Source organism: Scyliorhinus torazame, chromosome 28, assembly GCF_047496885.1.
Source record: "Scyliorhinus torazame isolate Kashiwa2021f chromosome 28, sScyTor2.1, whole genome shotgun sequence".
In the NCBI taxonomy this organism is placed as follows: domain Eukaryota; kingdom Metazoa; phylum Chordata; class Chondrichthyes; order Carcharhiniformes; family Scyliorhinidae; genus Scyliorhinus; species Scyliorhinus torazame.
Genome location: NC_092734.1, coordinates 12409433 through 12424576, shown reverse-complemented (window position 1 = coordinate 12424576; position 15144 = coordinate 12409433). Strand labels below are relative to the sequence as shown.

Below are 15144 nucleotides of genomic sequence, written 5' to 3'. Positions count from 1 at the left end.
GAATGTTTAATCAGCGCTCCAAGCTGGATGTTATGATGACTTAAACGCACAGTTCCAGGCTCCATGAATCCTCGGGCAGAATTCTGCTCAGCTCATTGAATTTCAATGGGGCGAGGAACTTGAAGCTGGAAAGGTGCCAGGCTGACAGGAACAGGAAGATGCCATTCAGCTCGTCGCATTTGCCCCACCATTCAACTAGCTTGTGGCCAATCCATTGACCCACCTTTGCTGTTTGCCCGTCCCACAATGTGGAAGATTATTTATCAGGCAGCTGCTGTTGTACCTAGCCTGCTTTCAATCTCACTTTCCTTCCCTGAGGAATTGCACAGGATGAATTAAACTTCTGAATTCCCTCATCTCCGTGGTTTGGCACTATAAATATACCCAGGCTCGCCTGCTGAAATTTTCAATCAGAGCCAAATTGCTCACGTGCTGTGACCGTGCTTCTGCTCGTTGTCAAATTCAGATGCCGAATGGCACTGACTGTGCAAGGGGCATGATGCGCGATCAAGGGCCTGTTTAACACACTGGGCTAAATCGCTGGCTTTGAAAGCAGACCAAGGCAGGCCAGCAGAATGGTTCAATTCCCGTAACAGCCTCCCCGAACAGGCGCCGGAATGTGGCGACTAGGGGCTTTTCACAGTAACTTCATTGAAGCCTACATGTGACAATAAGCGATTTTCATTTTTCATTTTCAATTACACTCCAGACGAAGTGATTTCATAACTGAAGGCTTTAATCTACTAGAACATGTTCCCCAGCAGCTTCGGTACAGAAAGTGAAGGCTGCTGGGACGGCACCATCTCTTATACTCCGCCTGTCAGGGCGGAGCTACGTAACAACAGCCAATGGTAGACTCCTGGGTCTAACCAATGTTCATCAGCCTCTTAGATACCGCAATACCTGGTACTACCACAGGGCACACGGTGTGCCCATCCCAGTGCAGTGCTGAGGGAGCACTGCGATGTCGGAGGTGCCCGTCCTTTGGACGGGACATTAAAGTGAAACCCCCATCTCTTGACAGGCAAAATGGCCTCTTTCTGCACTGTAAATTCTATGAAATTCCCTTTCATAGGGGTGCCAGTGGCACTATTAGAAAGAAGGACAGGGGAGTGGGGGTGGGGGTTGGGGGGGGGAAGGAGGAGAGAGGGGAGAGGGGGGGGGGGGTTCTCCCTGAAATAAAGGACAGAAAATGCTGGATAAACTCCACAGGTCTAGCAGCATCCGTGGAGAGAGAAACAGAATTAACTTGTTGGGTCCCTGTAACCCTTCTGCAGAGCTCTGTTCTCCCTGTCCTGGCTGATATTTCTCTGCCAACAAATATCACGAAACACTGATGGTCACATTGCTTTTCATGGGGAGCTGCCCCCTGAGTAATCTGGCAGCTGTGTTACAAGGCTGGCTACACTTCAGAAGAAGTAAAACACTTTGGGTCACTGAGGTCGGGAAATGTTATTTTGTCCTGCAACCAAGTGCCCTGGGATGCTTTTGATTGTATTAATAAAAACCGTGACTGAAGTGTTTGTGCTGATGATAGGACAATGATGAAAGAACAGTTGTGGAATAAGAAATGGTTCCTGTAGGGTCTGGGAAGATAAGCGACAGCACCTCTCGATTCGATAGTCTAGATTACATGCTCACGGTTGGTAGAGAGTATTGAACCTGCCACGTTCTGTCTCTTGAGTCAGTGCTAAGCAGAGCGAATTGCTGCTAGCAATGACTTGTTAAAGTTGTCTTGGGTGGTGTCTGTCACTTGGTTTCAGAGTGTGGTGTGTCTGACAGAATTTTACCTATTAGATTACATGGACTGTGTATATTTACTGAGATTATTAGAATGTGAGATTTAACTTGTGTTATCCTTCTAAGTCTGTGTAAATCTGTAACGGTATGGCTGGGGTGAAGGAGGCTGGTATTATAGTTAATCTTTTCTTGTTTAATAAATGTTTTATTCTTTTGTTACAAGGGCCGGGATTCTCCCCTACCCGGCAGGGCGGGGGGTCCCGGCGGGATGGAGTGGCGGGAACCACTCCGGCGTCGGGCCGCCCCAAAGGTGCGGAGAATTCCGCACCTTTAGGGACCAAGCCCTCACCTTGAGGGGCTAGGCCAGCGCCGGAATGATTCCCGCCCCGCCGGCTGGGGGGAAAGGCCTTTGGCGTCACACCAGCCGGCGCCGAAAGGACATCGGTGGGTGACGCATGCGCGGGACCGTCAGCGGACGCTCACGGCATCCCCGCGCATGCGCAGTGGAGGGGGTCTCTTCCGCCTCCGCCATAGTGGAGACGATGGCGAAGGCGGAAGAAAAAGAGTGTCCCCACGGCACAGGCCCGCCCGCCGATCGGTGGGCCCCGATCGCGGGCCAGGCCACCGTGGGGGCACCCCCCCGGGGCCAGATCGCCCGGCGCCCCCCCCCAGAACCCCGGAGCCCGTCTGCCCCCGCCGGTAAGGTAGGTGGTTCAATCCACGCCGGCTGGCGAAGGTTGACAGCGGCTGGACTTCGGCCCATCGCGGGCCGGGGGGAGCCCGCCGACCGGCACGGCACGATTCCCGCGCCCGCCGATTCTCTGGTGGCGGAGAATTCGGGACACGGCGGGGGCGAGATTCACGCCAGCCCCCGGCGATTCTCCGACCCGGCGGGGGGTCGGAGAATCGCTCCCCAGTTCCTTGGCAGTCCTATGCCTCCAAACAAAAATTAAATGTTAGGATCTATTGAGCAGGGTTCCACTCTGGGATCTGACCTGTCCAGTAGTAATATCAACTGGGATCGTAACAGCTCTTACTATTGTTCCTCCTCCTTTAGTTACCATAAGAGGGCAATGGCAGCCGTGAACAATTTTTGCTTTATTCTTTCATGGGATGTGGGAGTCATTTACAAGGCCAGCATTTGTTACCCATCACTAATTGCTCTTGAATTGACCTTTCTGAGCCATTTCAGAGGGCAGTTAAGAATCGACCACATTGCTGTGCGTCTGGAGTCACATGTAGGCCAGACCAGGGAAGGGTGGCAGATTTCCTTCCATTAGTGAGGCAGATGGGTTTTTAGAACAATCTATGATAATTTCGTAGTCACCAAACAGAGACAAGCATTCAATTCCAGATTTATTGACTGATTTCAAATTCCACACGTCCATTTGATCGGTCCATGATCGTGCTTGGCAACGTCCTGCAGTGGTTTACTCTTGTCTTCTGCAGTGTGGCTCACCTGGAAACTCTCTCGCTCTTCGCCACCTGTCATCCGGGGTACTGGAAGGAATTACAGCCAGATAATCAACCTGTTTGGCCATGTTATGAAGGCACTTGAAGTGGGGCTTGAACCCCAACATTTCTAGCCTAGAGGTAGGGACACTACCCAATGCACCACAAGACCTCCCTTACCCATGTTTCTAAGCATAATAATGTTGTTAAAGAACTGCAGCAGTTCAAGATATAGGCCCATCGCCACTTTCTCAATGCCACCTGGCCAGTGTGGACTACATATCGAGAACAATTCGTTTTGCGAAGGTTGGTCACCGAGTTCCAGAATGTTCTAATGAATTCCCACCCCGGTTACAGTCATGTGGATAAACAGTGTGATTCCTCACCACTATTGTCGAGGCTGAAGCACAATTAATGAAGGGCTGCTGGACAACAACTGGTCAAAGGTTTCAATTTATAACTGAATGTCCTTCCGTTGACTAGTGGGAGCATGAAGAGAGCACCAGGAATTCTGGAATGTTCTAGTTCAAATCCCTGTAGATCTAAACCCACAGTTAATACAATAAAGATTTGGTTTTTTTTCCCTCATGAAATTTCCACCATATAGATTGTTCCTCTCTCTGGTGCCTTCCATAATGAACTCCATCAGCACAGTAATTACCCCAAAAGTGTCACTACTCCAGTGACATTACAAAAGCTCCTTTGAATTTGCAATTGGCATCTGCAGGGATTCTGGCGTCTTTACAATCTTGAAGATTAAGGGGCAAGTATTCAGATTGTCAGGTTTATGGTCAGCGACTGCAGTGTTTAATTACTATCAAACCAATGCGTCATGGCTTATGAAAATGTGAGTGTTACTATATTTAACACCTTTATTGTATTGTCGAAGGAACTCAAAAGTGCCCCAGACGATGAAACTTAAACACACAGTTACTGCTCTTGCGTAGGGAAATGTGGCAGCCAGTGTGTACCAGTGGCATCCCGGGATTAGTGATGAAGTGGGTAAGTGGTTTGTTTATCTGCCTTGGATGGCATTAGCTGAGAGAGGAATGCTGGCCTGGGCAATGGAGAAAGCACCTACTCTTGTTCATGTGGTTCCACAGCAATATTTAGCATTCTCACGAATGGACAGATGAGACTTTGTTGAACGTCTCACCCAAAAGGATGGCACCTCTGGCAGAGCTGCACTCCATCATGGCTGCATGGGTGAGTCAGGTTGCATACTTGTATCCTGGTGTAGCACTGCACAAGCAATAATTTTCAGAGCCTGAGGTGAGTACATTGTCAAACTGACAGGATCACTTCTGTAAAGTCTTTCTGGCGTTGATGTTGAAGCCTACAAAATGTTAATACCATAAGACATAGGAGCAGAATTAGGCCACTCGGCCCATCGAGTCTGCTCCACCATTCAATCATGGCGGATATGTTTCTCATTCCCATTCTCCTCCCTTCTCCCCATAACCCCTGATCCCCTTATTAATCAAGAACCTAAATACCTCTGTCTTGAAGACACTCAGTGATTTGGCCTCCACAGCCTTCTGCGGCAAAGAGTTCCACAGATTCACCACCCTCTGGCTGAAGAAATTCCTCCTCCTCTCTGTTTTAAAGGATCGTCCCTTCATTCTGAGGCTGTGCCCTTGAGTCCTAGTTTTTCCTACTAGTGGAGACTGCCTCTGCACGTCCACTCTATCTAGGCCTCTCAGTATGTTAATGCCTTCAATAGTTACTCTCTGTATTTTAGTCAGGGTCCCTGTCATCTTTGCTTTGACTTATTTGGGAGTAGCATCAGTGAGTTTCTCCTTAAGATCTGGTGTAAGCGAAGCATTGATTACACAACTCTATAGCTGCCGACTTGGAGAGACGGTAAATTTTCATCTATTATCCTCCAGGTATCAGTTATATCCAGATTGTCATGAATCCTGTTCAGAGTCTGAACACAGCAAGGTGTCTGGCAGCTGGAGCCATCACAGAAAGCTCTGCTCTTTCACAAAGCTAAATTACATCTTGTTGCATAGATAGTGGGAGGGGGAAAGGGGGGTATGTGGTCACGATCAGACCCTCTCCAACCCGATGATGTTGAGGTGAGACTCCTGTTTGCCTTCGCCAACCCTTCACATTCCCTGATACCTCAATTCGTCGGTCTACAGACTTCAGGTCGGGTCGGCAACTCTGCCTGGTTTTCCGGCCCGGACTTTTGACCAGTTGCAGCAGCCAACTTTCTTGTCAAATTGGCCAGATCCACAAACAGCCACTGCATTGCCCAATGCCAAAATCGTATCCGGCGACCGGGCGTAGAATCCCGGTTTGCAACCGAATCGAGGGTGCCGCTGTTTTTCAGATGCTCCGTCCCTTCCAAATTGGCGTAATCTAGGAGTGTGCCACACACTGTTGCGACGGCGTCAGCTTGTCACTTTGAGGCCCACCCGATGCTCCACCACCCCCCCCCCCCCCCCCCCCCCCCCCATGGGCCGAATTCCCGATCGTGCGGGTCGCGTGTGGTCTGGGTTTTCGTAAACCCGGCGTGACGGTTGCGGACTGTCTCCAGCGCCGCCACAGTTGGGAGTAGCCGTGCTGCTGGCAGGGGGGGCTTCGGAGAGGGCTGGGGGGGACTGGTGGGGGGTGGTCCAGGGGTGGCGAGGGGGGGTCCAGGGGGACACTATTTGGCCGGCCGAATCCGTGCGCGGTCGGTGCCATATTGTACGGCGCGACCGCTGCAGTCTTCGGATGTTTCTGTCGGGAGCTTTACCCGGTGCCACTGCGAGCCCCCCACCGGGCGGAGTATCAGTGCAGGGGCGCCGCCGACTTTTTCATTGTAAAACTAGACACTTCCTCCGGACATAACCTCAAAATCAGAGAATCCAGCCCCAGGTTTCACCAGCCGCATTTTCAAGTACGTTCAGCTTGCAAATAACAGCAACATCAACTCACTACTGATGCGGTAAGATGTCCCAGAGCACTTCACAAAGGGACTATTAAAGGATCGATGCCGAGCCAGGTCAGGAGATATTAGAGCAGGTGAGATGGCCAATAGGGAGGCATTTATGGAGCGTCTGAATGGAGGTGGAGAGGTTTAGGGAGAGAATTTTGGAGTTTAGGGCCCGGGCAGCTGAGGGCGTGGCTTCCAGTGCTAATGCAGTGGAAATGGGGGGAGTGCAGGAAAGGTCAGAATTGGAGGAGTGCAGAGGGTTGTGGGGCTGAAGGAGATCACAGAGATCGGGAGGAACGAGGACATGGAAGGATTTGAAAACGGGGATGAAAATTTTAAAATTGAGATTTTGCCACACCGTGAGTCAACGGTGATAAACGAGAACAAGGGTGGTGGACAAAGTAAGATTCGGTGTGAGCTCGGACACGGACTGCAGAGTTTTGGATGGAGAGTTAACAGTTCATCCCAGAGAATTGTACAAATTGGTAGTGAAACTGATGGGAACATGGCTGAAGTAGGAAAATATGCAGAAGGTAAAAGCTGAGAGTTTTGGAGCCAAAGGAGAACTTTGTCGAGATGGAGGCACTGATTTAGGGTATTAGTAGTCAGTGTTGTCAAACCACCAGGATTATCCCAGAGTCTATAGGTTAATACTATGGGTGCTCTTGTGGACACTGTGATCACCCCAGGAGAAACATCAAACACACAAGAGTGTTTATTTGTTTTTATTTTCTTTGAACACTTTTATTAGTGATAAAAAGTATTGGAGATGCGGGGGGAAGCGGTGGGTTTAATTGATGCTGTTTGAATGAGGAGTTAGAGAAAGAAGGCCACATGATAGACCCTCCAGGAATCCATCCAAACAAAGTTGGCAACCTTATTTCCAATGGGAGTGAATTCTGCCAAATTCTGCCTTCCATCTGGTCTCCGCCCAATGAACAGCCACTTAAGGGGCCTTAGGATGAAAAGGCAGCTCGATGGCCTTTTCTTCTTTCTGCAGACTCTTGGGTTCTCTGGAACTAACTCTCCACATGGAGAGAAAATGTGGAATAAATAAACGTACCAATGAGCCTCCCAAATTAGTGAATGTAGAGACCTGCCAAGAGGGGCCAAGGTTCAACTGGAAGAATGAGTGAATGAAAGGAGGGTTGAAGTTATGTCACACCTTCACCATGCTTCACGTTCAATGATTTGCTGTTACGCAGGTGGGTTGGCAGCCATTTTGTGCACAGCAAGATCTCCTAAATGGCGATGAAATGAAGCACCACATGATCTGTTTTTTTTGTGCTGTTGCCTTTTGAGGGGGGAGCGTTGGCCCAGACTCCAGGAATCACCATCAACGTCATGTTCTTACCCTGGAAAAGAAAGTCACGCAAATGCAATCAAATCTTCTCAGCCACACAGACCGTAGGCACTGTTCAAACTCCTGTGAGGTCCTGAGAGACTTATCAAATGTGTTTATGATTTCCCTAGAAGTATTCCATGGCAGAAAGCCTCATCAACGTATTTCCAATGTTGCTACACAGAAGAGGAATCCTTACCCCATTGGGCCTTATTCAAACAAATAGCAAATAGTTACCTTTTATAATCACATGTTTGAGTTGATTAAAGCATTGTGCATTAATTAACAGCCTGTCCCCCCAGGTTCAGGATCAGTGACAACCACATAAATGATACCTGTGTTATTACATTAAGTTTCATTGGTATTCCATAACTAGCAATGTAATTCTTATCAAATAATTACTTATTGATTGTAATTTATATGGTAATCCTAGAATCCAGGGGCTGGTTTAGCTCACTGGGCTAAATCGCTGGCTTTGAAAGCAGACCAAGGCAGGCCAGCAGCACGGTTCAATTCCTGTACCGGCCTTCCCGAACAGGCGCCGGAATGTGGCGACTAGGGGCTTTTCACAGTAACTTCATTGAAGCCTACTTGTGACAATAAGCGATTTTCATTTCATATTGCTTTACTGCCTGGTGCAGTGTAGTGCCAGGCCTCAAGATGTCATTACACATTAATAACTTTACAATTACATCCACATGACATGTAACCAATTTGAATGAAGTGTTAACAAATTGCTAGCATTGTTCTCACTGATTGTTCCCAGCTCCTATTTAGCCTGGTACAAGTCTTGGTTGTCTGTGTGGAGTTTGCACGTTCTCCCCATGTCTGCGTGGGTTTCCTCTGGGTGCTCCGGTTTCCTCCCACAGTCCAAAGGTGTGCAGGTGAGGTGGATTTGCCACGCTAGATTGGCCCTTAGTGTCCAAAGATGTGGGGCTGGATTCTCCATTATTGACTATGTCCCCCACACCGGCGTCAAATCGGTAGAGTTTCGCACCCGAGAAACTGGCATTAAAAGGGACACAAATTCCTAGCCCTGCAGGGGGCTAGCAGAGGCCCAGCATAGATCTAGCAGCTTTTGTTGTAGATACAGGCCCCCGCACTTCCGGGTCGAAGGCCACGTATGTGCACGGCGGCAACCTCCAGCGGCTGCGCCGTGCTCCATGCGGATTCGGACCGCGGAGCTGGACTCAAAAAAGAAACTATCCCCGATCGGCTGCTTGCCCGACCCTCGACGCCCGCACACATTTACCGGCCGCCTATAAGGCCCCCCCCTGCCCTCTGATCGGCCTGCCCCCGACCAAAGCAGCCGCGGACTGAGTCTACAGCCGCCAAGTGCAGCACGGTAGCATTGTGGATAGCACAATTGATACACAGCTCCAGGGTCCCAGGTTCGATTCCCGGCTTGGGTCACTGTCTGTGTGGAGTCTGCATGTTCTCCCCGTGTGTGCGTGGGTTTCCTCCGGGTGCTCCGGTTTCCTCCCACAGTCCAAAGATGTGCAGGTTAGGTGGATTGGCCATGATAAATTACCCTTAGTGTCCAAAATTGCCCTTAGTGTTGGGTGGGGTAACTGGGTTATGGGGATAGGGTGGAGGTGTGGACCTTGGGTGGGGTGCTCTTTCCAAGAGCCGGTGCAGATTCGATGGGCCGAATGGCATCCTTCTGCACTGTAAATTCTATGATTCTATGAAGTGAGTATCCCAACCGGCTGGAGCACATTAGTTCCACGCCGTCGGGACTGCGGCCGGTCGGGGCGGAGCGAGCCTCTGGCAATGGCCCCAGGTAGGTCCCAGGCGGCGCTGGTCCCGATTCCTTGCGGGAAAATGGATTCTCCGCCCCCACGCCGGCGCCGATTTCGGCGTTGGGGTGCGGAGAATCCAGCATATGCAGTTTAGGTTGCGGGGTTACGGGGATAGGGTGGGGGTAGTAGACATGGGTAAGGTGCTCTTTTGGAGGGTCGGTGCAGACTCAATGGGTCGAATAGTCTCCTTCTGCACTGTAGGGATTCTCTGAAGCCCATTGGAGCTCAGCTGTAGAATCATAGGACATTACAGTACAGAAGGAAGCCATTCAACCCATCCATCCTGTGCTACCTACCTATCAGTGGGCCAAGTCTGCCGTGGAATGACAATCACCGTCGGATTGCCACTCCAGCCCTGTTTCCCGGTTTTAGACTGGGAGTTTCAGTTTTCACCCAGGCCTTCCATCCAGGCCTGCTGTGAAATGTGGAGTGCAGCTGCTCCTCGAGTCCTTCAGTTTAGTGTAGGGGAATCGAGGGAAGCAAAGCCAGGCCTCCTTTTACAGCACCAGCTACCGTATTCTGGTAAGTTTAAAAGACATTTGTTTGGGGGGGTGGGTTAGTCGGGGTGGAGAATGCAGTTTGTGGGTGGGGGGGGGGGGCGGGAGGGGGTGCATTGGGGTGATCAGTAGCATAGATACCCAGGAGTTAGAACTGGTTTTAATGTTTCTATCCTTTCCTGGGTAACTATTCTGCTGAGCAAGTCGGAAGTCGGGAAAATCTGAAGTCTCCAGCTTGGCGCTGGAGTTTCAAAGAATTCCAGAGACAGGACCTCGGAATTTCCGATCCCAGTGGGCCCTGCTATTGCTGCTGGCGAGGAAGGAGCATTTGGCGCTGGGCCAAATCTCCCATTCGCTGCAGCGGGTATTGAATCGGCATCCCAGTACTTTGCCAAGACAAGGTAACAATGCTAATGGACCCTCTTTCCGTAAATTTGGACGTTTTCTTTTGCCTCAGGCTTCCGGCCTGCACTCATCTGACAGTTGGTGGCCATGACTGCTAGATCCATACATTGGGAAATCACCAGCTACAAATAAAAAGCCACATCCTATTTCCTAATGGCTCTGTGAGCTTTGGCCATCAAAGGGCAACTGTAAACATCCACCTTCATCATTCAAACCGACTTGCTCCCCGCTTCCAAGTGCAGCCCCACGTCCCCCAACCCACTTGCTCGCTGACCTTATTTTTCAAATCCCCCCGTGGTCTTGCCCCTCCCTGTCCCTGCAACCCCCTCCAGTTTGTGTCTGATTACACTCTGTATTTGGGGTGTATTAAATTTGTTGTTCCTTGTTCTTGACACCTTATGAAAAACCTCAAGCACTCCGTTTGTTTTCAAACTGCTGTTTATTCATTAACGTCGCAAGAACTCGCTTTTTAGAGCTATATATCCCAGTCCAGCTAGGCTATGCCCTCTCAATCTCTGGATTCAGGAGTGAGACTGAGGCTGAGCTAGCTGATACTCGGCAAATTGTGGCTTCAAAATTCATCATGCAATGAATAACAGTGCAGGGCCGTCAATCACGAGCCAAAACAAACGTTTCAACCCAATCCACAAATGCAACATATCTTTGAAGTGAAGAAGTCTCAGATCCAGCACGGTAGCCTTGTGGATAGCACAATTGCTTCACAGCTCCAGGGTCCCAGGTTCGATTCCGGCTTGGGTCACTGTCTGTGCGGAGTCTGCACATCCTCCCCGTGTCTGCGTGGGTTTCCTCCGGGAGCTCCGGTTTCCTCCCACAGTCCAAAGATGTGCAGGTTAGGTGGATTGGCTGTGATAAATTGCCCTTAGTGTCCAAAATTGCCCTTAGTGTTGGGTGGGGTTACTGGGTTATGGGGATAGGGTGGCGGTGTTGACCTTGGGTAGGGTGCTCTTTCCAAGAGCTGGTGCAGACTCGATGGGCCGAATGGCCTCCTTCTGCACTGTAAATTCTATGATCCGGTTAATACCAATGGATGTCACAAGATGGAAGTAGGAAGCAATTTGTCACTATCTCAAATAAACTGATGCAAAGGCAGAGAGGAAAGGGAGAAAGGTAAACAAGTGGCTTAGCATCAGGACAATCTATTCCAGAGTCTTATTTTTGAGACTTCATAGAATCCCTACAGGGCAGAAGGAGATCATTTGCTGAGTCTGTGCCAACTCTGAAAGAGCACCCTATCTACGCTCACTCCCCCGCCCTAACCCTGTGACCCCACCTAACCTGCACATCATTGGACACCAAGGGGCAATTTTTATTATGGCCAATCCACCTAACCTGCATGTCTTTGGAATGTGGGGGAAACCGGAGCACCCGGAGGGAACCCACGCAGACACGGGCAGAACGTGCAGACTCCGCACAGACAGTCACCCAAGGCCTAAATTGAACCAGGGTCCCAGGCGCTATGAGGAAGCAGTGCTAACCACTGTGCCACCATGCCGCCTGTATCCCAGATCTCGGTGCATGAACTTGAAGTGACCAGATGGGCAGACTGGGCAGTCCCATGCTTCTAGACAGTAGTCTGGGCAGCTCTCGAGCCTCTTGACTGGCAGTCTGGGCAACTCTAAAGCTTCTAGACAGGCGGGGTTTGGCAGCCCTAGAGCTTCTAGACAGGCAGGTGGGCAGCTCTAGATCTTCTGGATAGGCAAGTTGGGCAGCCCAGAGCTTCTAGACAGAAAGGTTGGGCAAGCCTAGCATTTTGGGTCGAGAGGTTGAGTTAGCCTAAAGCTGCCAAGTGGATCCAAGGTGTTTAAAAAACATTTAAACCTGCCACAGTCTCTCTTTAATGAGCGTTCGACTTTGTAGCAGGGATAGGGAGGAGTCACAATTCCCTTTCTGTTATTGCGATTCTCTTTGTAAGGGACGTGACGATATATATCTGTGACGTGGTTCCAGTGACTCACACTGTTGCCTTTACCAATAATTATTCAGAATTTCTTCGGTGACAGACTCTCGTGCCAACAATACTCTTTTGCAAGAAAGTGGTAGTGAAGTCAGCTGGGGCGAACCACTGAAGGGCGAGGGGCCGTGGGGAGGTCTCAGTTGGTCAGGTTGATGATGCTCCATCATTGCGCATACTGAAGGCTGAGATAAATAGAGGTTTGGTCTTTCAGTGAGTTGAGGGATATGGGAGTGGGCGGGGAAGTGGACTCGAGGCAGAAGATCAACTGTGATCATTCTGAATGGTGGAGCAGACTCGAGACAAGGGCCACTCCTGCTCCTATTTTGATTTGATTTATTATTGTCACATGTATTAGTAGACAGTGAAAAGTATTGCTTCTTGCTTGCTGTACAGACAATACATACCGTACATAGGGAAGGAAGGAGAGACTGCAGAATATAATGTTACAGTTATAGCAAGGTGTAGAGAAAAGATCAACTTAATACGGGGTAGGTCCATTCAAAAGTCTGATGGCAGCAGGGAAGAAGCTGTTCTTGAGTCGGTTGGTAAGCGACCTCAAACTTTTGTATCTTTTTCCTGACGGAAGAAGGTGGAAGAGAGTATGTCCGGGGTGCGTGGGGTCCTTAATAATGCTGGCTGCCTTTCCGAGGCAGCGGGAATTGTAGACAGAGGCGATGGATGGGAGGCTGGTTTGCGTGATGGACTGGGCTACATTCACGACCTTTTGTAGTTTCCTGCGGTCTTGGGCAGAGCAGGCTCCATACCAGGCTGTGATACAACCAGAAAGAATGCTTTCTATGGTGCATCTGTAGAAGTTGGTGAGAGTCGTAGCTGACATGCCAAATTTCCTTAGTCTTCTGAGAAAGTAGAGTCGTTGGTGGGCTTTCTTAACTATAGTGTCGGCATGGGGGGACCAGGACAGGCTGTTGGTGATCTGGACACCTAAAAACTTGAAGCTCTCGATCCTTTCTACTTTGTTCCCATTGATGTAGACGGGGGCATGTTCTCCACTACGCTTCCTGAAGTCAATGACAATCTCCTTTGTTTTGTTGACATTGAGGGAGAGATTATTGTCGTCGCACCAGTTCACCAGATTCTCTATCTCATTCCTATACTCTGTCTTGTCATTGTTTGAAATCTGACCCACTATGGTGGTGTCATCAGCAAATTTGAAAATCAAGTTGTTGGGGAATTTGGCCACACAGTCATAGGTGTATAAGGAGAATAGTAGGGGGGGCTGAGGACACAACCTTGTGGGGCACGGGTGTTGAGGATGATCGTGGAGGAGGTATTGTTGCCTATCCTTACTGATTGTGGTCTGTGGGTTAGAAAGTTCAGGATCCAGTCGCAGAGGGAGGAGCCGAGGACAAGGCACGGAGTTTGGAGATGAGTTTTGTAGGAATGATGGTGTTGAAGGCTGAGCTATAGTCGATAAATAGGAGTCTGACATAGGTGTCTTTGTTATCTCGGTGTTCCAGGGTAGAGTGCAGGGCCATGGAGATAGCGTCTGCTGTGGACCTGTTGCAGCGGTAGGCGAACTGTAATGGATCGAGGCAATCCGGGAGGCTGGAGTTGATTCGTGCCATGACTAACCTTTCGAAGCATATTTCTTGCATACTTGCAGGAAACTCAAGATGTAGACCCACATGACAGTTGTAATAATATGCAGTAACAGTGTATATAACAAGTGTATATAGCCTCCGACCACTAGGAGGAACAGGACACTGGAACCGGACAAAACCAGTCTTGGTCAGAGTTACAGGAGCTGTTAGTAGCATGGTTAGAAGTGCCACAGTTTGGTTAGCAATCATTTAGTCTACCCACAGTTTATTCAACATTAAATAACTAGTCTTGAACTAGCTGTTCTGTCATATATTGATTCATTTATTATCAGACTACAGGAACATAACAAAAGTGAGTTGCTGAGAGCCAATTTTCAACTATATCTCTGCGGCATTGGTCTTAACCAGGGTGATGGTAAAGGCAACCACAAATAGCTTTGATGCATTTGAAGTGGAGGAACATGTCCCCATGAAATGAAAATCACTTATTGTCACAAGTAGGCTTCAAATGAAGTTACTGTGAAAAGCCCCTAGTTGCCACATTCCAGCGCCTGTTCGGGGAGGCTGTTACAGGAATCGAACCGTGCTGCTGGCCTGCCTTGGTCTGCTTTCAAAGCCAGCGATTTAGCCCTGTGCTAAACAGCCCCATTCCACGTCCAATAGCCTAGCTGGAAGTGCACGGATGTGGAATCTAAAAACGAGGACTTTGTTATGTCCCCTGATGTTAAAGTAGCAGTGTTGCGTTGAGCTTGAATGAAGGTGTCTGAGGGAACCATGCCGTGCCAGTAAGGAGTTAATGCAGACTTTGGAGAAGGGGAAACGAGAATAATTGCCAAGAGAAATTATGAACAATTTTGCCTATTCTGCACTTGACAGAAATGTTTTTGCTTATCCCGGGTTTATGGAACAGAATTGCAACAGGAATCCGAAGGTGAGAAACATTGTGGGGTGAAATATATGCAGAGTGGATTGAACTTGAGGAGCTATGAAATCTGCATCTTGAAGTCACCTAAAGTGCACACAATTTTAAATTCAATCTTTACAATGGTGAACACACTCCATCTGAGTTTCATTTTAAATTAACCTTGAATCAGCGGGTTGCCTCCCAAAACTCTTGCACCTGTTTCCTCGAGCGAAGCCAAATTGGCTCTTGCTTTCTCAAGCCTGTTTGATTTTCGTGGAGTGGAGCCTCTTATTTATCCTGCTTTACTTAATAGCCAGTAGGACCTTGAGCAGCTGGGGGGTTAGGGTGCCAGCAACTTTAGTTTGGAAAAGGCTTAGAGAGGACAAGCTTCACAGCACCAAGAAGCATCGGAAAGTCCAAACATCTGTCATATTAATGAACCAGGCTGGTGTCATGAGTTTTTTTTTACACTCAGGTGGCACAGTGGTTAGCACCGCTGCCTCACAGCGCCAGGGATCCGGTTTGGATTCCCATCTCGG

The 15144-nt window shown here is 49.3% G+C and overlaps 1 protein-coding gene and 1 long non-coding RNA gene across 2 annotated transcripts in view; one reads left to right on the top strand and one right to left on the bottom strand.

The window, feature by feature from the left end:
* Positions 1–15144, top strand: part of LOC140403529 (ras-GEF domain-containing family member 1A-like) — a 246714-nt gene that overhangs the window by 22786 nt on the left and 208784 nt on the right. The gene's annotated exons all lie outside the window — the stretch shown is intronic.
* Positions 3084–15144, bottom strand: part of LOC140403530 (uncharacterized) — a 139495-nt gene continuing 127434 nt past the window's right edge. The window contains exons 2-3 of the long non-coding RNA XR_011938344.1: positions 7284–7473; positions 3084–3240 (exon numbers count right to left, since the gene is read on the bottom strand). This is a non-coding gene — a long non-coding RNA (uncharacterized lncRNA). The remainder of the gene's footprint in view (positions 3241–7283; positions 7474–15144) is intronic.